Source organism: Ahaetulla prasina, chromosome 5 (assembly GCF_028640845.1).
Source record: "Ahaetulla prasina isolate Xishuangbanna chromosome 5, ASM2864084v1, whole genome shotgun sequence".
NCBI classification, from domain to species: Eukaryota; Metazoa; Chordata; class Lepidosauria; order Squamata; family Colubridae; genus Ahaetulla; species Ahaetulla prasina.
The window spans coordinates 4,512,774-4,537,635 of NC_080543.1; the positions used below are offsets into that span (position 1 = coordinate 4,512,774).

Consider the following 24,862-nt stretch of genomic DNA (forward strand, 5'->3'; position numbering starts at 1 on the left):
CCTGAAGGTAGAACAAGAAGCAATGGGTGGAAACTAATCAAGGAGAGAAGCAACCTAGAACTAAGGAGGAATTTCCTGGCAGTTAGAACAATTAACCAGTGGAACTGCTTGCCTCCAGAAATTGTGAATGCTCCAACACTGGAAGTTTTTAAGAAGAAATTGGACAGCGATTTGTCTGAAATGGTATAAGGTTTCCTGCCTGAGCAGGGGGTTGGACTACAGGACCTTCAAGGTCCCTTCCAACTCTGACATATGTTCTTTACAGAAAGCGCAGATTTGAAGATTTATTTGATTTACTGCCATTTGATTTACTGTATGGATAATTTGAAAAGAGTCCTGAGCAAATTCAGAGAATTTGCAGATAGCCATCGGGGTTTTTTTTTTAGGACTGAATCCGCTCTCTTCCTTTTCCCTTGATTTAATTAATTAGGCTGCTTGGATCTAAGCCAAAGGTTTCCTGACAGATTAATTTTTCCCAGCAGGAAATGGCTTCACAAGGACACGTAAAAACTTTCTCCAGACTCAGTGAGATCATTACATCCACCCCCAAACAAAATATTGCATCTAGTTCTGGTCACCACAATACAAAAAAAAAAAAAAGATGTTGAAACTCTTTGTACAGAGAAGAGCCACAAAGATGATTTGAAGACCGGAGGCTAAAATATACGCAGGATGGTTGCAGGAATCAGACATGTCTAATTTAATGAAAAAGAAAACCAAAGGAGTATTATTTTTATTTTATTTTATTTTTTATTTTGTCACAACAGTATATATAAGCGTAAGCATGAAAATAACTATATAATATATAAGCATATATATATAAGCATAAGCATGCAATAACTATATTAATTGGATATAATGAAAGAAAACAATAGGACAGGAACGGTAGGCACGTTTGTGCTCTTATGCACGCCCCTTACGGACCTCTTAGGAATGGGGTAAGGTCCACAGTAGACAGTTTTTGGTTGAAGCTTTGGGGATTTTGAGAAGAGACCACAGAGTCTGGTAGTGTGTTCCAAGCATTAACAACTCTGTTACAGAAGTCATATTTTCTGCAATCAAGATTGAATCGGTTCACATTAAGTTTAAATCTATTGTTTGTTCTTGTATTGTTGTGATTGAAGCTGAAGTAGTCTTCAACAGGAAGGACATTGCAATAGAGGATTCTATGAGTTAAACACAGGTCTTGTCTGAGTCAGCGGAATAGCAGTCTTCCAATATCTGAGGGGCTGCCCCAAGGAAGAAGGGGGTCAACCTATTCGCTAAAGTACCTGAAGGCAGGACAAGAAGCAACGGATGGAAATTAACCAAGGAGAGAAGCAACCTGGAACTAACGAGAAATTTCCTGACAGTGAGAACAATTGACCAGTGGAACGGCTTGTCACCAGAAGTTGTGGGTGCTCCATCACTGGAACTTTTTATGAAGAGATTGCACAGCCATTTGTCTGAAATGGTAGAGGGTCTCCTGCTTGAGCAGGGGGTTGGACTAGAAGACCTCTGAGGTGCCTTTCAACTACAGTATATTCTATGGAAGAGTTTGGGGTGGAAGAGAAGTGGTACTGTGAGAAGTGAGGCCTCCACGCAGCTGCACTTTCCCTGGGTCGTGTGATCCCCTTTTGTGACCTTCCAGCGGGGGAGAGAGAGCCAGTTTCGCTTAAGAACTGCGTGATTCACTTAACAAGTGTGTCATAAAACATTTTACAACTGTGGTTGTGAAATGTGGGGGGGAAAAAAACCTCACTAAACAACTGCCTTGCTTAACAACATAAATATTGGGCTCAGCTGTAGTCGTAATTCAAGGATTACTGGTAATAGGTCTAATCTAATCTCACCAAATCTTAGCACCAAATCCCAGCACTGTGGTCATAACTCAAGGACTTCCTGCATGTAATTATAATGGTTGCAGCGTCCCAGGAGTTTCCCAGCTGGCTTCTGACAAGCAAAGTCAAAGGTGAAAGCTAGATTCGCTTAATGACTGCATGTTTCACTTAGCAACCGGCAGCGACTGGCTTAACATCTGTGGCAAAAAGGGTCGTAAAACTGGGCGCAACTCACTTAACAACTGTCTTGCTTAGCAACAGAAATTTTGGCCTGAATTGCGGTTTGCTAAGCGATCGGCCATAAGTGAATACTGTTTATTCAATTAATGGAAAGCAATTTTTTTTTTTAAATTGCAACACAAAAAGTAATGGAACAGTGGAAATAAAACAAGACATAACAAAGATAAAGTAACAAAATGTAATGTGTTACTATAATGTTATTAACAGAAAAAATGGAATTGGAAGGCAGTGTTAATTCCCTGTGCCTGTATAAATCTAAAATATTACATTATGAAGTAAAAATACATATCCCCTAAAACAAGGAAGTTAGTATGTATTAAGCACGAACGGATGAACAGAACAGAAGCAATTATTTCTGGGCTTTATTTTCAATGCGGCAACATAGAATTTTGTCTCCTGCACAAGCGATAAAAGGATTTGCAATCTTCTAGAAGACCATTCACACCGAGAAATAGTTTGCCAGGAAATTTACATATTAGGGGCAAAATAGAAGCAGACCCCATATCCCTGTAAAATTGACATCCTAAATAATACATGCAAAATGTATGTTAATCTCCTTGTCAGCCTCTCTCATTATCTACTTTGCAGCATTGCAGATGGTTAAAAAAAAAATAGATGGCTCTAGGCCCTTGCAAAAGTTGCTAGCTAATTATAATTGGGGCATTATTCATTGTTAACTGCCTGCATTAACTTTTAAAAGTAACGTTAATTAAAATGTTGAGGGGTGAGTTAAGTTTGCCCTGCCACCATCCATTTCTTTGTCATGTTTCCACTTCCTTTTGAGTAAGTGGTCAACCTTTCTCTCGGTGGGTTTCTTAATGACTCTCTACCCCGTCTCCCCGTCCCAAAATGTGCACCTTGCAATAATGAACAATAGGTGTGGACCACTTCTTCACTTTATTGCTTTCTAGAGCAGAGTTAAGATGTGTGGACTTCAACTCCCACAATACCCCCCAGCCAGCCATCGGCTTGGTCATGTGACCAATCTGTTTTACAACTGTTAAAACGTACATGCAGTCCTGGACTTACGACCACAATTGAGCCCAACAATTCTTCTTGCTAAGAGAAACATTTGCTAAATGAATTTGGTCCCATTTTACGACCTTTCTTGCCAAGGTTGTCAGCGAATCGCTGCACTTGTTAAGTTAGTAACATGGTTGTTAAGTGAATCTGGTTTCCCCATTGCCTTCGCTTGCAGATCCCTCGCATCCTGGACATAAACTGTTTCAACTCCTACCCTCAAAACGACGCTATAGAGCACTGCACACCAGAACAACTAGACACAAGAACAGTTTTTTCCCGAAGGCCATCACTCTGCTAAACAAATAATTCCCTCAACACTGTCAGACTATTTACTGAATCTGCACTACTATTAATCTTCTCATCGTTCCCATCACCAATCTCTTTCCACTTATGACTGTATGACTATAACTTGTTGCTGGCAATCCTTATGATTTATATTGATATATTGATCATCAATTGTGTTGTAAATGTTGTACCTTGATGAACGTATCTTTTCTTTTATGTACACTGAGAGCCTTTGCACCAAGACAAATTCCTTGTGTGTCCAATCACACTTGGCCAATAAAATTCTATTCTATTCTATTCTATTGTCTGAAGGTCGCAAAAGGGGATCACGTGACCCCAGGACACTGCAGCCGTCGTAAATATGAGCCAGTTGCCAAGCAGCCGAATTCTGATCATGTAACCACGGGGGATGATGCAATGGGCATAAGTATGAAAAACAGAAGTTTTTCAGTGCTGTTGTAACTTAGAACAGTCACTAAATGAATGGCTGTAAGTCAAGGACTACCTCTACAGGGAAAGGACTACTGTAATAGGATTAATCTAGGTAGTCCTCAATTTACAACAGTCATGTGATTAAAATTTGGATGCTTGGGTACACAGGACACTCTTGTAGAGAGGTAGTTCTTCAACTTACGACCATTTCCTTAGCGATTGTTCGAAGTTACAACAGCACCGAAAAAAAGGGACTTACGACTTATCCTCACATTTACAAACATTACAAGCCCGTGATCATAAATTGGGCATCTGGAAAGCAGCAGGCATGTACAACGGTCGCAGAGCCACATCCAACCTTCCCAGCTGGCTTCCAACAAGCAAAACCGACAGCCAAAACCAGAATTCACTTAACAACCCCATGATTCACTTAACAACTGAGCGATTTTGCTTTTAACGGTGACAAAAAAAAGAGGTTGTAAAATCTGGCATTTTGTTCACTTAACGGCCGCACCGCTTAGCAATGGAAATTCTCTTCCCAACTCTGGTTGTAAAATGAGGACTATCTGCGACACAGCTCTTCCTCTGCAATACCTATATTTGCATTGCTGATTTTTGCTACGATTGTTAGCATCTTTTCCCTGCACCACGCCCAGAGTCTCTTCGGAATAGGGTGGACATTAAACGCTGTAAAATAAATACGATAAGCACTAAAAAAAAATAAAATAGTTTTGCCTGCAAATCCCTCTCGCTCTACCGGTTTCTGAAATGGTGGGGCTCTTTTTGCTTCTTTCTAATCCAACAGTCTTATCAAAATACTTTGCTGAAATAATGTTGAGAGGAAAAAAAAACCCCGAGTCACGATGATAAGAGAGAAATCTGAATTTTGCAATGTATTGATTTACATCTTATAACGTAATAAAACATTTGATTTGGTCGGAAAAAACTGTAGAGAGGAGAGAATGTCTCACACTATGGAATAAAAGGCAGTCTTTGACCTGCAACTACAACTTCCATCGCTAAGCTAGGCGGTTGTTAAATGAGTTGCACCTGATTTTGGCCTAAAATGTTGTTCTTAAGCAAATCACCTGCAGTTGTTAAATGAATCACAAAGTCGTTAAGTGAATCGGGCTTCCCCCTTGTGGCTTTGCCTGTCAGAAGGTCGCCAAAGTGGATCACGCAACAACCGGGACATTTGCAACCGTCATAAATCTGTGTCGCATTTTGATATTGTGATGCTGCGACAGTCCCAAGTGTGAAAAAAGGGTCACACGTCGCTTTTAACGATGCCATTGTCACTTTGAACGGTCGCTAAATGAACGGTTGTAAGTCGAGGACTACAGGTGTCCTCGACGTACGACCACAATCAAGCCCAACATTTCTGTTGTGAAGCAAGACATCTGTTAACGTCAGTTTTGTTCCATTTTGGTTTTCAGGCACGAGGAAACAACAGATGGGCTAAAAAAAAAAAAAGCTTCTAGTCCTCATGATCTCCTGATTTATTTATTTTTTGCCACTGTTGTTAAGTGAATCGTTGGTCAGGTGGTAGCAAAAAAGGGATTGCATGACCTCGGAACACAGCAACGGTCAGAAATATGAGTCACTTGTCAAGCGTCTGAATTTGGGTCATGTGATCACGAGGATGCTACACATGTAACCGTGTGTAACTACATGTACATTTCACGTAACTGTGAAAAATGGTCATGTCCCTTTTTTCCAGCGCCACTGGGTCCCTTTGAACGGTCACTAAGTGAACTGTTGCAAATCGAGGACTCCCCGTGCTTGTAAACACATGTCAATAAAGGCGGCGCACACGGATGTGCCCCCTTCTCCCTAAAAAGGGAGTTCCTCCTCGATACTTTGCAAAGCTTTGCAAATAATTAAAAACAATGAATCAAACAATTCTAAAGAAACTTTTTCGGTGGGAAAAAACAACAACAACACACCCACACACACAAAGGTGTTCAGGGCAGATCCGGGTAAACGAAAAGCCTCCACTGAACAAACTTGTCCTCGGTTTTCAAGCACGAGGAAACAACAAATGGGCTAAAAAAAAAAAAAAAGCTTCTAGTCCTCATGATCTTCCGATTTTTTTTTTTAAAAAAAACACCCCTGAGAAAAAAGCAGCAAGACAGCGGTTTGACTCTGGGGTCAATTCGCACATTATACAAGACCAAAGATGGTTTGCTTGGTTTCAATATAATGGGTGTTTAAATAACTGTTAAGATATTTAATAGTTGGAACAGTAAAGTGTATAATGGACCAGAACAGGGGTCTCCAACCTTGGCCACTTTAAGCCTGGTGGACTTCAACTCCCAGAATTCCCCAGCCAGCTTTGCTGGCTGGGGCATTCTGGGAGTTGAAGTCCACCAGGCTTAAAGTGGCCACGGTTAGAGACCCCTGGACCAGAACACACAAGTTGTAGTTGATTGATGGGAGAGGGCCGGCTCCTGCATGAGGCAATCTACGTTATGATTGGCTGAGGAGGTTTAAAGGGGGAGGTTCCCTTGCCAAGGTTGAAGACCCCTGGACCAGAACACACATGTTGTAGTTGATTGATGGGAGAGGGCTGGCTCCTGCATGAGGCAATCTACGTTATGATTGGTTGAGGCGGTCTAAAGGGGGAGGTTCCCTTTTTTCCCGCCTTTTTCAACTTCCACGGGCTCTGTAGGCTGTTCTGCGATTTACCTCACGATCTAGATAATGTGCCCGATTGTCTTGTCCGACGCAAATATAAATGTAAAAATACACTTATTTATATAAAACTACAAGTTTGTGTCAGCCTCTCTGATTCCCATTCGCTGCACAATTCCCCGACGGTAACCATGGGTCGCCGGGTTAAACCAGAAAAGAATACAAAATATCAGAGTTTTGGAAGGGACCTTCGAGGTCATCTAGTCTGACCCCCCCCGCCCCTGCTCAAGCAGGAGACCGTATAGGACCATCCCCATCAAACGATGGAGGCTCCACAACTTCGGAAGGCAACCCGTTCAGCTGATTTAATTGTTCTCATTGTCAAGGAAATTTTAGCAAAACACATCCGCCTGGTCCCATAGCTGCTGCATTCACACAACCCCCCTTAAACCTGGTTTGACTGAATTAAGCCACCATCTGGCTTTCCAGACAGCCAGAGCCAAAGACTCGTGTCTGCACAATATTCTAAGCTCAATGAATGAAGGTTAAAAACTGATAAAAGTCGGTTAAACTATTTAGTTATAACTGACTTATGAATGCGGCGTGAATCTGATCGAGGTATAAGCCAGAATGGCTGTGTTCAACTCCAAATCAAACCAGCATTTCTTAGCCTAATGTGAGAACCTTATTATTACCAATCCAAGAGAAATTTTAAGGAGGAAAACGCTGCACGCAAGCTCAAAAATAAAATTATTTCGGTTGAAGAAAAAGGTTGTCCTTTCAGTCTGATTTCATTTATTAAAAGCATCCATCCTCTCAAATAGGTCATTAACATCACCATGCAATGATGTTAGTCCTTGACTTATGACCACATTGCAGCCCGACATGCCTGTTGCTGAGCGAGACGTTCGTTAAGTGAACTTTGCCCCGTTTTACGGCATTTCTTGCCGCAGTCGTTAAGTCAGGACCACAATTGAGCCTAACATTCCTGTTGTTCGGTGAGAATTGGCTAAGGGAGCTTTGCCCCATTTTATGACGTTTCTTGTCGCAGCCGTTAAGTGAATCCCTCCAGTTGTTAAACGAGTCACATGCTTGTTAAGTGAATCAGGCTTCCCCATTGATTTTGCTTGTCCGAAGGTCGCAAAAGGGGATCACGTGACCCCGGCGACACTGCAACCGTCATAAATACGAGTCAGTTGCCAAGCATCTGAATTTTGACCACAGCTGTTAAGGGAACCACTGCAGTTGTTAAATGAATCACATGGTTGTTAAATGAATCTGGCTTCCCTATTGACTTGGTTTGTCAAAAGACGATCACATGACCCCGGGACACTGCAGCCGTCATAAATACGAGTCAGTTGCCAAGCATCTGAATTTTGACCACAGCTGTTAAGTGAATCATTGCAGTTGTTAAATGAGTCACACGGTTGTTAAATGAATCTGGCTTCCCTATTGACTTGGTTTGTCAAAAGACGATCACATGACCCCGGGACACTGCAGCCGTCATAAATACGAATCATTTGCTAAACGTCTGACTTTTGATCATGTGACCTCGGGGATGCTGCAATGGATTTAAGTGTGGAAAACGGTCATAAGTCACTTTTTTCAATGCCGTCGTAACTTTGGACGGTCACTAAATAAATGGTTGAAAGTCGAGGACTACCTGTATATGATGTCAACTGCCCTGTCCTTAATAGCTTTCAAAACTGGAGGTTTTTAAAAACAGATTGGATAACCGTTTGTCTGAAATGATTTCCTGCCTAAGCAGGGGGTTGGACTAGAGGACCTCCAAGGTCCCTTCCAACTCTTGTTATTCTATGCTATTCTTTTGCAACTGAGATTTTTTTTTCAAACCAAGAGGAAATTATAGCACGGATAGGGCAGTTCGTTCACACATTACATTCAACTCTCCTGGGGTTGACTTTGTTTTAGTTCCAAAGGCTAAGCACACTTTCTGCTTATGGCTTCCGAAGCGTAACTTATGGCTTATGCAATGCAGGAATCCAGTCAACTGTGGCTTATTCAACAAAGCATTGTTATAGAAACCTGGCATATTTGAATCCAGTCCAAGTGCAGACCACATGTGACCTTGTAAATGTTGCCGGGACCTGAAGTTCATTGCCTTGCTCACGTTTCGGGTGGATCTGCACCAGGGTTGCTTAACCTGGGCAGCTTTAATATGGGTGGACTTCAACTCCCAGAATCCCCTCCAGACCACTTTGACTCCCAGAATCCCTCAGCTGACTTCAACTCCCAGAATCCCCCAGCTGACTTCAACTCCCAGAATCCCCCAGCTGACTTCAACTCCCAGAATCCCCCAGCTGACTGTGACTCCCAGAATCCCCCAGCTGACTTCAACTCCCAGAATCCCTCAGCCAGCTTCGGCTCCCAAAATCCACCATCCCACTTCAACACCCAGAATCCCCCAGCTGACTTCGACTCCCAGAATCCCTCAGCTGACTTCGACTCCCAGAATCCCCCAGCCCACTCAATTCTGGGAGTTGACGTGCATTAGTCTTAAAACTGCCAAGGTTGAAAAATTCTCACGCAGATGAGGACACGATACATCTCCTATGATGGGAAATGGAATTTAATTACGGCTAGTCCTCAACTTACGACCACAACGGAGCCCAAAATTGATGTTGCTAAGCAAGACATTTGTAAAGTGACTTTTTGCCCCATTTTGTGACCTTTCTTGCAACAGTTGTTCAGGGAATCACTGCAATTGTTAAATTAACCTGGAATTAAGGAGAAACTTCCTAACAGCGACAATAATTAACCAGTGGAACGACTTGCCACCAGAAGTTGTGGGTGCTCCAACACTGGAGGTTTTTAAGAAGAGATTGGACAACCGTTTGTCTGAAATGGTATAAGGTCTCCTGCCCGAGCAGGCGGTTGGACTAGAAGACCTCCAAGGTCCCTTCCAGGAATATTCTGAATGATTGTCACGGTTGTTAAGTGAATCTGGCTTTCTCATTGACTTCTCCTGTCAGAATGTCGCAAAAGGGGATCACATGACCCTGGGACACTGTGACCGTCATAAATATAGTTGTTAAGCATCCAAATTTAATCACATGACTGTTGTAAATTGAGGACTACCTAGATTAATCCTATTACAGTAGTCCTTTCCCAGTAGAGGTAGTCCTTGACCTACAACCATTCGTTTAGTGGCTGTTCCAAGTTAGAACAGCACTGAAAAACTTCTGTTTTTCATACTTATGCCCATTGCGTCATCTCCTCCCCCCCCCCATTACATGATCAAAATCCAGATGCTTGGCACCTGACTCATATTTATGACGGTCGCAGCACCCTGGGGTCACATGACCCCCTTTTGCGGCCAAGTCAATGGGGAAGCCAGATTCACTTAACAACCGTGTTACTAACTTAACAACGGCAGCGATTTGCCTAACAACTGTAGCAAGGAAGGTCATAAAATGGAGCAAAACCCAGTTAGCAACCGAAATTTTGAGCTCAGGTGGTTGTAATTCAAGATTGTAGCCAGCGATGGGTTTCACATTTCGTTGCTATCGGTTCGCCCCACGCATGTTTTCCGCGTATGCGCCTGGCCTCAAACCCATCTGCGACCTGTGAACCGGCTGAATTCCACCTCTTGATTGTAGCTCAATTTCTCCCAGTTGCAAGCCAATGTCCTGAGCAGGATTTACAAACAAGGATTAGGAACTACTAGGTTGAACCTTGTGTGATAAGCTGGAACAATAAACGTCCCTGCTCTTCCATTACTAAAGCCATAAATATTTATCGAACATCACAGCCATAAATACAAGGCTGACCTGTGAAGTCATTTGCGTGACAATCTGGATGTGATCCACCCAGGAGAAAGCAAAAAGCTCACCCAGCCTCACAAAAGTCAAGTTTTCAGCAAAACCGAGGCCTACAGATAGTCCTCGATTTAAGACGGTTCATTTAGAGACCATTCAAAGTTACAACGGGACTGAGAAAAAAAATGATCTCGCAGTTATGAGCTTCGTAGCATCCCCAGGATCGCGTGATCACAATTCAAATGCTTGGGAACTGGTTCATACTTCTTCTTCTTCTTCTTCTTCTTCTTCTTCTTCTTCTTCTTCTTCTTCTTCTTCTTCTTCTTCTTCTTCTTCTTCTTCTTCTTCTTCTTCTTCTTCTTCTTCTTCTTCTTCTTCTTCTTCTTCTTATTATTATTATTATTATTATTATTATTATTATTATTATTATTATTATTATTATTTGAATTTATATCCCGCCCTTCTCCGAAGACTCAGGGCGGCTTACACTATGTCAAGCAATAGTCTTCATCCATTTGTATATTATATACAAAGTCAACTTATTGCCCCCAACAATCTGGGTCCTCATTTTACCTACCTTATAAAGGATGGAAGGCTGAGTCAACCTTGGGCCTGGTGGGACTTGAACCTGCAGTAATTGCAAGCAGCTTATGACCGTGGCTGTGTCCTCAGATCACGTGATCCCCTTTTGTGACCTTCTGACTAGCAAAGTGAAAAGGGAAGCCAGATTCACTTAACAACCAGGTTACTGACTTAACAACTTCAGTGATTCACATACCGACGCTGGCAAGAAAGGTCCTAAAATGGGGCAAAATTCACTTAACCAATGTCTCACTTAACCACAGAAATGGTTATTGGCTAATGGGCTCAACTCTGGTTGTAAGTCGAAGACTACCTGTATGTACCATCAACAATCAACAATCACCGACAATCACCAATTTGATATACCAAAAGAAATATGTTTAGCTGACTTCTATTTTTTTTTTGTTAAAAAATGAAACATTTGGTTTTAGCCTCCATACTACGCACAGGTAGTCCTTGACTTGCAATCATTTGTTTAGTGACCATTCAAAATTACACAGCACTTATCAGTCCTCGCACTTATGACCATCTCAGCATCCTCACAGCCGCGTGATCAAAATTTGGGGGCTTGGAAACCAACATGTGTTCACAATGGTTGCAGCAACCTGGGGTCACTATCTGCGACCTTCCCAGCAGGCTTCTGACAAGCAAAATCAATGGGGAATGTTGGATTCACTTAACGACCGCATGATTCATTTATTCAAACGAAGTCAATGTGGAAAAACGGACTGGCTTAACGAGCACATAATTCACTTAACAATTGCAGGGATTGGCTTAACCACCATGGCAAAAACGGTTGTAAAGTCAGGCACAGCTCACGTAACAATCGCCCTGCTTAGTGACAGAAATTCTGGTCCCAACTCAAGGATTTTCTGTAGCGAACTCAGGCAGCACTATTTCAAACCTGATTTATTCAAAGCTGTGTGCCTATTTATTCATGCCACCAGCCGCCTGCCTCCAAGACACATTCAACCATGCGAAAACCGACGTTTTGTGCAGAAGAGACTGAATGTCTGCGAAACACAGAATCTTCAGGCCGAATGGGTTCCGAGAGGCCATTTAATCCACCCTCCTGCTCAACAGGAATCAAACTGAATGGCCGCCCATCAAATCCCTGTCCAGCTTTTGCACGGAGACATCTATTAAAAAATTGGATAGTCCACCACACCCTTTGGCCACTATTTTTTTTTTTAAAGAAAAGAACATTGTTGGAATCTGCCTAGCTGCATCTTAAAGCAGAACGGGCCAAAAAATAAAATAAAATGTATTTATTTATATTTCATATTTATTTTAGCTTTTGATCTTCCTTCCTTTCTCTCTCCGCTGCTTCGGATACCTGGTTTATCCTTTATTTTTTATTTTTTTTTGCATCGCCACTCTTTTGGCAAAGCCCTTTCAAATTTCTCCTAGAAACTCAAAAAGAGTTGGAAGGACCTCAAAGGTCATTAAGTCCAGCCCCTTGCATACAGGATTCCTTAACAACATCCCTGATAGATGACTAGCCAATCTTTGTGTAAAAGCCTCCCATTCCTTTGACTGACAAGACTTTCACAAGGTCTTCCTAAATTATCTTATCTACATCAGTGTTTCTCAACCTTGGCCATTTTGAAGATGAGTGGACTTCAACAAAGCTGGCTGGGGAATTCTGGGAATTAAGTCCACCCATCTTCAAGTTCCCAATGCTGAAAACACAGAATAATAAACTCAGAAGGGACCTTGGAGGTTTTCTAGTCCAACCCGCTCTGCTCAGGCACATTTATCTATTTCTTTGTCACAACAGTATACACAAACAAATGTCATAGATAAAAAACAGCATATCTTGAAGAAAATATATATATATATAAAATTAAAAATATGCATCAACTATATTAATTGGATATAATGAAGGGAACATTTGGATTGTATAACTATATCAACTATATTAATTGGATATAATGAAGGGAACATAATGAAGGGATATAATGAAGGGAACATTCTTTGCAATCTACATCCTTGATATTTTATCTCATGAGTTCTAGGAACTTGGCAAGATTTTAGGGAAGGGGCAGAGAAACGAAACAACAAAAGCAATGATGTTTGAAGAACAGGAACTAAGTTACAAAAACTAAGTTGCAATGGGAAGTAAGTTAGGGACTCCACTCCCAGTTTAACATCAAAAACACAACTCCACAATTGACCTCACACAACGCACCGAGCCCCATTGCGATTTTTCCAGCTATGGCTTAGCGATAGTTAGATAGATAGTTAGTGCAATATTATTGAGGCTAATATGATAATTTCCCATTCTTCATCTCTGCTGTCTCCTTTATGAGGATTGCAGGAATTGGAAGTGGAGATACATTTAACTTTATCATCATATGTCATAAATTACTACTTTTCAAGTCTCTTTCATTGTACTTTTCTGCATACGAACAGAACAGATAGAAATGTTTATCTGCCCATGTGTATATTTCTATATAAGAGAGAATTTGAAATGTCTTGGAAAGTTTTGAATTATTGATTGGAACAATGACAAAACTGCTCTCCCAAAGCCGGTTACCACGGGTTCATAAACCATAGTTGATCAGTGGTGCAAAGAGCTTGTCGGATCAGAAAGGTCGGCAGTTCAGCGGTTCAAATCCCCAGTTACAGAGGGGGGGTTGGACTAGATGACCTCCAAGGTCCCTTCCAACTCTGTTACTGTTCCTCATCAAGTGCAGCCCCAAGCCAGAACCTAAGCTTAAGGAAGGGGTCTTTTTACACATTTCTTCTCCAATCCAGGGACTTCTTGGCTTTTGCTTACTTTTTCATTCAAGTTTCTAGTCCCTGGGGCAAAGGAAGGGGAGGGTGAGAGGTGTTTGGCCAGAAGAAACTTCTTGGGATAAGGCTGCTTCAGGAGGAGGTGGAGGCTACTTCCAACCGGTTCCTTGTTCCTCCTGGCCAAACAGCACCCGCCCCCCCCCCACAACTTCCTTTGCCCCAGGGACTAGAAACTTGAATCCCCCTTTTCCTTTCTTTCTTCAGCTTCGGTTCGCTACACCTGCAAAAGCTGCGATCTCTCAACCCTCTTGGCCCGGAAGCCCCGAGGGGGTTTATTATTTAAAAAAAAATTAAAAAAAAGCCAAGGCGGCTTCTTTGCAAGCCAGGATTACCCCGTGTGGGTTTTGCAAGCCACCATTGCACAATTGCACCAGCCCCAGCCAGGAGGTTGCAAGGTTTTAAGACCCCCCCGGCAAGGAAAACAAAGCAAGGGAGGAAGAGGAGGAAAGCGGGGAGGGGGTTGGAATCGAGTAGATCTCCGGGGATCCCTGCATACACACCCCGGTCTGTCTGCAAGAGCTGGGAATGCACGTCTGGAACCCCCTCCCTCCCTCCCTCCGTCCCCAACCCAGCCAAACACACGGCAGCCCCCCCCCCCCGCTTTAAGCGAGCTTGAACCCCGCGTCTCCTGCACCAGGGAACGCCGGAGGGAGCAAGTCTGGCTTTGCAAGAGGGCGCCCGCGGTCGCCGCAGCCCCTCCAGCCAGCCACGGCCGAGGCTGCTCCCGCGATCCTTGCCTCCCCCAGCCTCACCTCGCTCGCCAGCCTCAGCCGCTCTCCGGCTCCCAGCCACCGGCCCTTCCCACCGCCAGCTGTGAATTTCCAAGGGGGAGGGGCCTGGCCCAGAGGGAGGGGCCGGAGGCAGCGCTTGCGCGTGGGTGGGAGGGAGGGAAGGCATTGGAATTGGATTTGGAATTATTAGGATTAGAATTAGAATATATAAAATAAAAGACTACTTCAGCTTCAATCGCAATATTACAAGAGCAAAAGATAGATTCAAGCTAAATGTCAACCGCTTTGATTGCAGAAAATATGACTTCTGTAACAGAGTTGTTAACGCTTGGAACTCATTACCTGACTCCATAGTCTCTACTCAAAATCCCAAAATCTTCAACCAAAAACTCTCTACTACTGACCTCACCCCATTCCTAAGAGGGCTATAAGGGGCGTGCATAAGAGCACAAAAGTGCCTACCGTTCCTGTCTTATTGTTCCCTTCATTATATCAAATTAATATAGTTGATGCATATTTTTTACTTATATATATATATATATATATATATATATATATATATATATATACATATACATACATACATACATATATATATATTCTGGGAGCAATGAAGCACGAAGCTGAAGCCTGAAGATGACGAATGAGACTTCGTCGAAACGTCGCCAAGACACTTCCAATTTTACACGGGAGAAAACCCAACAACCAAAGACCTATATATATATATATATATATATATATATATATATATATATATATATATATATATATATATATATATATATATATATATATTTCTTCAACATATGTTGTTTTATCTATGACAATTTTTTGTGTATACTGTTGTGACAAAAAGAAATTTAAAAAATTAGAATTAGAATAGAAGAAGAGAAAATAGAAGAGAATAGAAGAAGAGAAAATAGAAGAGAATAGAATAGAATAGAATTGAATAGGAGAAGAGAAGAGAAGAGAATAGGAGAAGAGAAGAATAGAACAGAACAGAACAGAACAGAACAGAACAGAACAGAACAGAATAGAATAGAATAGATGAAGAGAAGAGAAAAGAAAATAGAATAGAATAGAATAGAATAGAAGAAGAGAAGAGAAAAGAAAATAGAATAGAATAGAATAGAATAAAGAAGAGAAGAGAAGAGAAGAGAAAATAGAATAGAACAGAATAGAACAGAACAGAATAGAATAGAATAGAATAGAATAGAATAGAATAGAATAGAAGAATAGAATAGAATAGATGAAGAGAAGAGAAAAGAAAATAGAATAGAATAGAATAGAATAGAAGAAGAGAAAAGAAAAGAAAATAGAATAAAATAGAAGAGAATAGGAGAAGAGAAGAGAAAATAGAATAGAATAGAATAGAATAGAATAGAATAGAATAGAATAGAATAGAATAGAATAGAATAGAATAGAATAGAATAGAATAGAATAAGTGGAGAGGAGAGGAGAGGAGAGGAGAGGAGAATATTTTCTTGCAGACATTTAGTGACCCAACTAGGGAACATCATCAGTGTTAGAAGGGAGTGGGGTTTGTGAGGAGAAAGAAGGAAGGGAAGGAGGGAGGGGGGAAGGGAGGGAGGGAGGGAGGAGGAGGAGGAAAAGAAGAAGAAGGAAGAAGAAAAAGAAGAAGAAGAAGAAGAAGAAGAAGAAGAAGAAGAAGAAGAAGAAGAAGAAAAGATGAGGAGGAGGAAGAAGAAGAAGAGGAGAAGGAGGAGGAGGAGGAGAAGAAGAAGAAGAAGAAGAAGAAGAAGAAGAAGAAGAAGAAGAAGAAGAAGAAGAAGAAGAAGAAGAAGAAGAAGAAGAAGAAGAAGGGTGCCCTCTGAGCTGTTTTCTTCTAGACGTTTCATGACCCAACTAGGGAACATCATCAGTTTCCTAAACGGAGTTGGGTTTCCTCTCTGTTTACCTAGGAACCACTAATATAAGGAACCCCAAGAAGACTTCCACCAACACTGACAGAGTAAGCCGCTACTATATAAACAGAGAGCAACCCCCCACCCCTCCTTCTATGATGTTAGAAGGTAACACTGTGTTATGTAGTTGGGTCATGAAATATCTGCAAGGAAACCACCAAGCTCAGAGAGCACCAAGGACCCCAGAGTTCTCCTTTTCCTCCTCCTTTTCTTTTCCTTTTCTTCTTCCTCCTCCTCTCCACAAAGCCTGTCTCCTTCCAGCACTGATGATGTATCCTAGTTGGGTCCTGAAACGTCTGGAAGGAAAACACCAAGCTCAGAGAGCACCAAGGACCCTGCAGTTCAACTCTAAGCTACAAATATTCTCCTTTATTGGCAGTTCTTGCATCTCAAAATACGGGCTAGTGCGTCCTAGTATTGGTCAACTTTCAAATTTTTCAAGATGTGTGGACTTTAGTTGTATCCTGCCTTTATTATTTTTACAAATCACTCAAGGCAGCAAAAATATCCCAACATACCTTCCTCCTCCTATTTGTTTTCCCCCACAACAACAACAACCCTGTAAGGTAGGCTGGGCTGGGCTGGGCTGAGAAGAGAGTGATTGGCCAAAAATTCCACCGGTTAATTGTCCTCACTCTCCGGAAGTTTCTCCTTAATTCCAGGTTGCTTCTCTCCTTGGTGAGTTTTCCTCCGTTGTTTCTGGTTTTTGCCTTCGGGTGCTTTGCAATCCTTTTTGCAAATACATAATACAATATACAATACAATAATACAATAATAATAATACAATAAGGGGCGTGCATAAGACCACAAATGTGCCTACCGTTCCTGTCCTATTGTTCCCTTTCGTTATAACAAATTAACATGGTTGTTGCATACTTTTGCTTATATATATATTTTTCTTTTATAATGTGTTGATTTTCTTATGTTGATGTTTGTGTATACTGTTGTGACAAAATGAAATAAAAAAAAATAAAAAAATAATAATTGCACATCAGATATTTGCAAAGAGAGCTGTGGTGCCCAGATAAACGTGAACAGGGAATCTCCATGACTTGTGTGGAATTAAGAAATTAAGTTAACCTTAGGCCTAATAGCAGTTTTAGTTCCCTGATCTAAAGTGACGCTATTGAAGAAAAGCGTTTTAAATATTCAAATATTCATTGCCTAAGAGGTGGTGTCGATCTATCGCTGTGAGAAATCAAGATGCAATCCAATTACGTGACTTGTGTGGTTTGCCAAGCAGTTTCAGCAGTTAATGTTATGTTGGATTTGCCTTTCTTTGATCTGTGGCGCACTGGGAAGTAAAGTTTATCGTGGTTTGAACTGCCATTTCTTATCTCTAGGTTGCACTATGGACTGAGAGAAACACAGCCCTTAACGGTGTCTTTCTTGTTTTATTGGTAAAGGTAAAGGTTCCCCTCGCACATATGTGCTAGTCGTTGCTGACTCTAGGGGGCGGTGCTCATCTCCGTTTCAAAGCCGAAGAGCCAGCGCTGTCCGAAGACGTCTCCGGGGTCATGTGGCCGGCATGACTCAACGCCAAAGGCGCATGGAACGCTGTTACCTTCCCACCAAAGGTGGTCCCTATTTTTTCTACTTGCATTTTTTACCTGCTTTCGAAACTGCTAGGTTGGCAGAAGCTGGGACAAGGAACGGGGGCTCACCCCATTACGCGGCAGCACTAGGGATTCGAACCGCTGAGCTGCCGACCTTTCGATCGACAAGCTCAACGTCCTAGCCCCTGAGCCACCGCACCCCATTTAATGGTCCTTTTATTAAAAATTACAAAGAAAAAGATGGACATACGTACAAAAGAAAGGAAAGGGAAAGAATAAAAAGGGGGGAAAAAGTGGAAAAAAGAAAAAAAAGAAAAGAAGAAAAAAAAGAATATGCTAAAGAAACAGAAAAAATATCTCAAGAAATGATTGTTCCCTTCATCACAAGCCTAAACGATTTTAATAATTGATCACTTTCTCTTAAAATATCCTAGAGCAGGGGTCTCCAACCTTGGCAACTTTAAGCTGTTGATAAGCAAGGGGATGGATAGAAGTTGGTTTCCTAGAATACTCCTAACCTTAACCGTCAATCAAGGGATGCAATCAAGATCAAGGGAGGTACTAATACCACTCTGTAAAGCCCTAGTAAAACTACACCTAGAGTACTGCACCCAGTTTTGGTCACCAGACTATTAATAAGATGTTGAGACTTTAGGAAGAGCGCAGAGAAGAGCAACCAGGATGATTAGGGGACTGGAGGCTAAAACATATGATTTTTTAAAAATTATTATTATTTTATTTGCATTTATATCCCGCCCTTCTCCGAAGACTCAGGGCGGCTTACAATGTGTTAAGCAATAGTCTTCATCCATTTGTATATTATATACAAAGTCAACTTAATTGCCCCCAACAATCTGGGTCCTCATTTTACCTACCTTATAAAGGATGGAAGGCTGAGTCAACCTTGGGCCTGGTGGGACTTGAACCTGCAGTAATTGCAAGCAGCTGTGTTTATAACAGACTGTCTTAGCAGTCTGAGCTACCAGAGGTTGAGTTCCTGCAACCGCCCTGATGGACAGTTGCAGGAACTGGGCCTGGCTAGTCTAGTGAAGAGAAGGACCGGGGAGACAGGAGAGCATCTTCCAATATTTGAGGGGCTGCCACTAAGAACTATTTTCCAAACCACTCGAAGCAGGGGTGAAATGCTCCTGGTTCGGACCGGATCAGCCGATCAGTGATGGCAACATCCCACCCCCATGCCCTCCCCTCGCCAATGCCCACCCAATGCCCGGTTGCCCGCTTCCCCGCTTGCCGCTTCTTTTAAAACATACTTTTAAAAGGTAAAAAAAAAAAAAAGACTCTGATGATCCCAGCTGAGCCGGGCGATCGTCAGAACCTTTTTTTTTTTTTTACTTTTAAAAGCATTTTTTTAACAACCTATTCAGCCGAGTAGGTTGTTAAAAAAATACTTTTAAAAGTAAAAAAAAAAAAGAACGCGCGCCACAGCTGATCACTCCCCCCACCCCCCGCGCACTGTTCTACTTACCCCTGGTCTCCTTTTGGTGTGCCCCTCGCATTTGGATAGTAAGCCTATTAGTAAACCAGTTTTACTTAACCAGTCCTTGCAAACCAGTTCAGATTTCACCACTGAGCCGAAGGCCGGACAAGGAATAATGGATGGAAACTGATCAAGGAGAGATTCAACCTGGAAATAAGGAGGAATTTTCTGACAGCGAGAGCAATCAACTGATGGAACAGAAGTTGCCTTCGGAAGTTGGGGGAGCTTCATCCCTGGAGGTTTTCAAGAAGAAACCGGACTGCCACCTGTCAGAAATGGTGTAGGGTCTCCTGCTTGGGTGGTGGGCTGGACTAGATGACCTCCAAGGTCCCATCCAACTCTATACTTTTTCTGTTATGATTTAAACAGAGCAGGAAACAAACTTCAGGCTAAGATTCAAAACTAGAGAGCGTGTCCAAATGGTCAATCACAGAGCACTGCTTAATATATATATTGAATATATATCAGGGGTCTCCAACCTTGGCAACTTTAAGCCTGGAGGACTTCAACTCCCAGAATTCTGGGAGTTGAAGTCCTCCAGGCTTAAAGTTGCCAAGGTTGGAGACCCCTGATATATAGCACAGGGAGTCCTCGATTTATGGCCACAACTGGAGCCCAACATTTCTGTTGTTAAGTGTGATATTCATTAAGAGAACTTTGCCCCATTTTACGACTTTTCTTGCCACGGTTGTTAAACGAATCACTAGCGTTGATAAAATTAGTAAACCGGCTGAATAGAATAGAATAGAATAGAATAGAATAGAATAGAATAGAATAGAATAGAATAGAATAGAATAGAATAGAATTTTATTGGCCAAGTGTGATTGGACACACAAGGAATTTGTCTTGGTGCATATGCTCTCAGTGTACATAAAAGAAAAGATACCTTCATCAAGGTACAACATTTACAACACAATTGATGGTCAATATATCAATATAAATCATAAGGATTGCCAGCAACAAGTTATAGTCATACAGTCATAAGTGGAAAGAGATTGGTGATGGGAACTATGAAACGATTAATAGTAGTGCAGATTCAGTAAATAGTCTGACAGTGTTGAGGGAATTATTTGTTTAGCAGAGTGATGGCCTTCGGGGAAAAACTGTTCTTGTGTCTAGTTGTTCTGGTGTGCAGTGCTCTATAGCGTCGTTTTGAGGGTAGGAGTTGAAACAGTTTATGTCCTGGATGCGAGGAGTCTGTAAATATTTTCACGGCCCTCTTCTTGATTCGTGCAGTATACAGGTCCTCAATGGAAGGCAAGTTGGTAGCAATTATTTTTTCTGCAGTTCTAATTATCCTCTGAAGTCTGTGTTTTTCTTGTTGGGTTGCAGAACCGAACCAGACAGTTATAGAGGTGCAAATGACAGACTCAATAATTCCTCTGTAGAATTGGATCAGCAGCTCCTTGGGCAGTTTGAGCTTACTGAGTTGGCGCAGAAAGAACATTCTTTGTTGTCCTTTTTTAATGATGTTTTTGTTGAGTGAATCTGGCTTCCCCCATCGACTTTGCTTGTCAGAGGGTCACAAAATAGGATCGTGTGACCTCAGGATACAGCAACGGTCATAAGTATGAATCGGTGGCCAAGCGTCTAAGTTTTGGTCATGTGACCGTGGGGCTGCTATAACGGTCATAACTGTGGAAAACGGTCCCAAGTCCCTTTTTTCACTGCCGTTGTAAGTTTGAACAGTCACTAAATGAACTGTTGCAAGTCGAGGACTGTATAGAATTACAGAAGATCATTTGTAATAAATGAAATAATAGTTTCACTGCCGGGGGAAATGAGGAATGTTGAACCGTGCAATTTTTATTTACCGCTCACTTTGGGAGATTCCTAAACAAAAAAATGTGTTACATACCAAGGTGGATTTCTGGGAGTTCAAGTCCAGACTTCTTAATAGTCCCAAAGCTTGAAAAACGTCATTCGGCATCTGGGGTCTCGAACTTGGCAACTTTACAACTTGTGGACTCTCAGAAAATGGGGGGGGGAAATGGGAAAAAATAATCCCGCTCGTTCCCAGAAATTCTGCTTGGAAGGATGCTTGCTATTCGGGGCATCAAAGCTATCATTGTCTTGCAGGAAATCAACCAACAACAAAAAAGAACTCTAGAATTTAAGAAGCTGGCAGTGCAAAAAATCAATTTTAAATGAGTTTATATGTGTTTGCTCAGAAGGAAACTCCACAATTCCAGGATGAGACACTCTCCCAAGGATTCTCGTGGGAGGAGAGAGAAGTTATAATGTGTGAATCAGTGAGCATTAGCTATTCATTTTTATAGTTATTTTTATAAACAACTCAAGGCAGCAAACATACCTAATATTCCTTCCTCCTGATATTTGCCCCACAATAGCCACCAATGAGTGAGGGGAGGGAGGGTCTGGCCAAAAGTTACCCGGCTATTGTTACAGAAATATTTCCTAACCTGAACAAAGAAACAGAATAATCACAGGTCGGAGGGAGGGAGGGAGGGAAGAAAAAGAAAAAGAAAAAGAAAGAAAGAGAAAGAGAGGGGGAGGGAGGGAGGGAGGGAGAAAGAGAGACGGGGAGAGAGAGGAAGGAAGGAGATGGGAGGAAAAAGAGATAAAGAGGGAGGGAAGGAGGGAGGGAGAAACGAAGGAAGGAAAGAGACAGGAAAAAAAAGAAAGAAAGAGAGGAGGAGAGAGGGAGGAAGAAAAAGAGAGGGAGAGAGGAAGGAAGGACATGGATGGAAAAAGAGATAAAGAGGGAAGGAAGGAGGGAGGGAGAAAGGAAGGAAGCAAGGAAAGAGACAGAAAAAAAAGAAAGAAAGAGAGGGGGAGGAAGAAAGGGAGAGGGGGAGGAAGGAAGGAGATGGATGGAAAAAGAGATAAAGAGGGGTGGAAGGAGGGAGGGAGAAAAGAAGGAAAGAAAGAGACAGAAAAAGAAAGAAAGGGAGAGAGAGGAAGGAAGGAGATGGGTGGAACAAGAGATAACGAGGGAGGGAGGAAGGAAAAGAAAGAAGGGAGGCAGGCAGGCAGGAAGGAACAAAAGAAGTAAGGAAGTGAAAAGAAAGATAGAAAAAGAAAGCGAGAGAGAAAAGAAGGAAGGAGATGGTTGATTGGTTGGAAGGAAAGAAAGATAAAAAGGGAGGGAGACAGGAAGGAAGGAAGGAGGGGAAGAAGAGCTAAAGAAAGTGAGAGGAAGTAAGTAAATGAGATGGATGGGTGGAAGGAAAGGAAAAAGGGAGGGAAAGGAAGGAAGGAAGGAAGAGGAAGGAGGGGAAGAGTAGGGAGGGAGGGAGGAAAGGAAAGAGAGAGAGAGAAAGAAAGAAAAAGAAAGAAAGAAAGAAAGAAAGAAAGAAAGAAAGAAAGAAAGAAAGAAAGAAGTTAGCTGAAAGGCACTTTAGAGAGCAAGGAAGGATCTCCTACTGCCCCCTCCTGGCCAGTAGAAATTCTGATGAAGATTTTATTTATTTTATTTATTTATTTTATTTTGTCACAACAATATATGTAGGTATTATACAAAAAGTTTATATAGTAAATAAACACATATATGGGTAAATGTAAGGAGGTATAAGCATATATATAGGAAGAAGAAAAGAAAAACAATAGGACAGGAACGGTAGGCACGTTTGTGCGCTTATGCACGCCCCTTATGGTCCTCTTAGGAATGGGGTGAGGTCAATAGTAGAAAGTTTTTGGTTAAAGCTTTTAGGATTATGAGAAGAGACCACAGAGTCAGGTAAAGTGTTCCAAGCACTGATGATTCTGTTACAGAAGTCATATTTTCTGCAATCTAGATTAAAGCGGTTGACATTAAGTTTAAATCTATTGGTTGCTCTTCTAGTATTATTGCAATTAAAGCTGAAGTAGTCTTTGACAGGAAGGACATTACAATAGATGATTCTGTGAGTTAAACTTAGGTCTTGTCGAAGGCGACGGAGTTCCAAGTTTTCTAAGCCTAGGATTTCTAAGTTTTCTAAGAAAACCCAAGTTTTCTAAGCCTAAAATGAACAATTGCAACCTTGAGGTTCTACAACTTTTTAAGATTCAATCTCCCAAACCAGAAAAACTCCAATTATAAGAAGTTTCCGGAAGGTCACCAGCGCCACTTCTTGGGAACGGCCATTTCCAAAGTTCAGGTCAACGAACCCCCAAAACCAACCCTGACCTCCAAAGCTGCTTTTCCCAGCATGATGGAAACGGTTGGGTGCCAATTCCGCTGGGAAGGCCTGATGGAAATAGAATAAAAGAATGGATGGATTAGATATTAAAACCAGGACTTCATTTGTCTCCAAAGCTGGTGTGAAGCCAATACAGGGGTTGCAAAGTAGGGACAACATCGCCCCTAATTTCTGCCAGGTGGGTGAGACCGTTGTTAAGTGATTTTTTTTGGTCCCATTTTACCGCCTTTCCTGCCGCAAGCGAATCTCTGCCGTCGTTAAGTTAGGAACACGGTTGTTAAATGAATCTGGCCTTCCCCCATTGATTTTGCTCGTCGGAAGGTCGCAAAAAGGGAGACCGCTTGACCCTTGGGACATTGTGTCCGTCATAAATATGAATCAGAAGGGAACAGAATACCAGAGTTGGAAGGGACCTTGGAGGTCTTCTAGTCCAACCCCCTGCTCGGGCAGGAAACCCTGTACCAGTAATGGTTTTCCGGACTAAGTGCCAAAAGCGCATGCTGCCCGCTTCCCAGCGCATGTGTGCATGGGTCCCCGCACACGCCACGCGCATGTGTGTGGGAGACCTAAAGACCAGCTGGCCAGCGGAAGGCGAACCCACATGCGCGGCAGAGACAACCCACGTGCTCACAGAGATCGCCATCACGGCCCTATACCATTCCAAAACAAATGGCTGTCCAATTTCTTCTTAAAAACTTCCAGGGAAGGAGCGCCCACAACTTCTGGTGGCAAGTAGTTCCACTGGTTATGTCGTGTCCCACCCCCACTCCGACGAACGAGTCAAGGAAGTCCGTAACCAATTTGGCAATGAAGCCTCTGCAGCTTGCCAAGTGCCTTCGAGGTTTATCAGGGCAGGCAGGAGTCCAAGTTGTGACTTCAGTGATAGAGTCCGGTATCAGCAAACTAGATGAGACTTTGCTTGACTCAAGGTTGGAATGCCACAAGCAGGCCCTTTATATAGGCTGTGGGGTGTGGCTCCGTGACTCAGCATTTATCCAGGCCTGCCCCACCCTTCCTTCTGCTGGCGTCGCCTCTCAGATCTCCGGAAGCGAGGGTCCTCCCATGCTGAATTGTCTTCAGCTGGATCTGCTGTCAGCATCTGGGAAAGGGAGGGGTCAGAGGGAGCAGACCCGGGTAATTCTACCACCTGGCTGGTTCCTGCTCTGAAGGCTGAGCCAAAGGAACACACGCTGTATGAGTGAGGTTTATCGGGCTTCTCCTTTCACTCCTGGAATCCTCTCCGGGCATGGGGCCAGGGCCAGGGGCTGGAGGCATGACAGGCCGTTCATCTTCATTATCAGACTCGGAGTCTGATAAAAGGCCCGGTTGGAGACGGGAGGGGCCCGGCTGAGGAGAGGAGGGAGGACGAGTCACAACAGGTTAATTGTCCTCACTGTTAGGAAGTTTCTCCTTAAT

General features: G+C 42.4%; 1 protein-coding gene across 1 annotated transcript in view; it reads right to left on the minus strand.

Annotated features, from left to right (window-relative positions):
- CAPN5 (calpain 5) overlaps positions 1-14,415 on the minus strand; it is a 98,252-nt gene extending 83,837 nt beyond the window's left edge. The window contains exon 1 of the mRNA XM_058186655.1: positions 14,347-14,415. The gene's annotated coding sequence lies outside the window, so the exon portion shown is untranslated. The remainder of the gene's footprint in view (positions 1-14,346) is intronic.
- Positions 14,416-24,862: the final 10,447 nt, after the last annotated feature.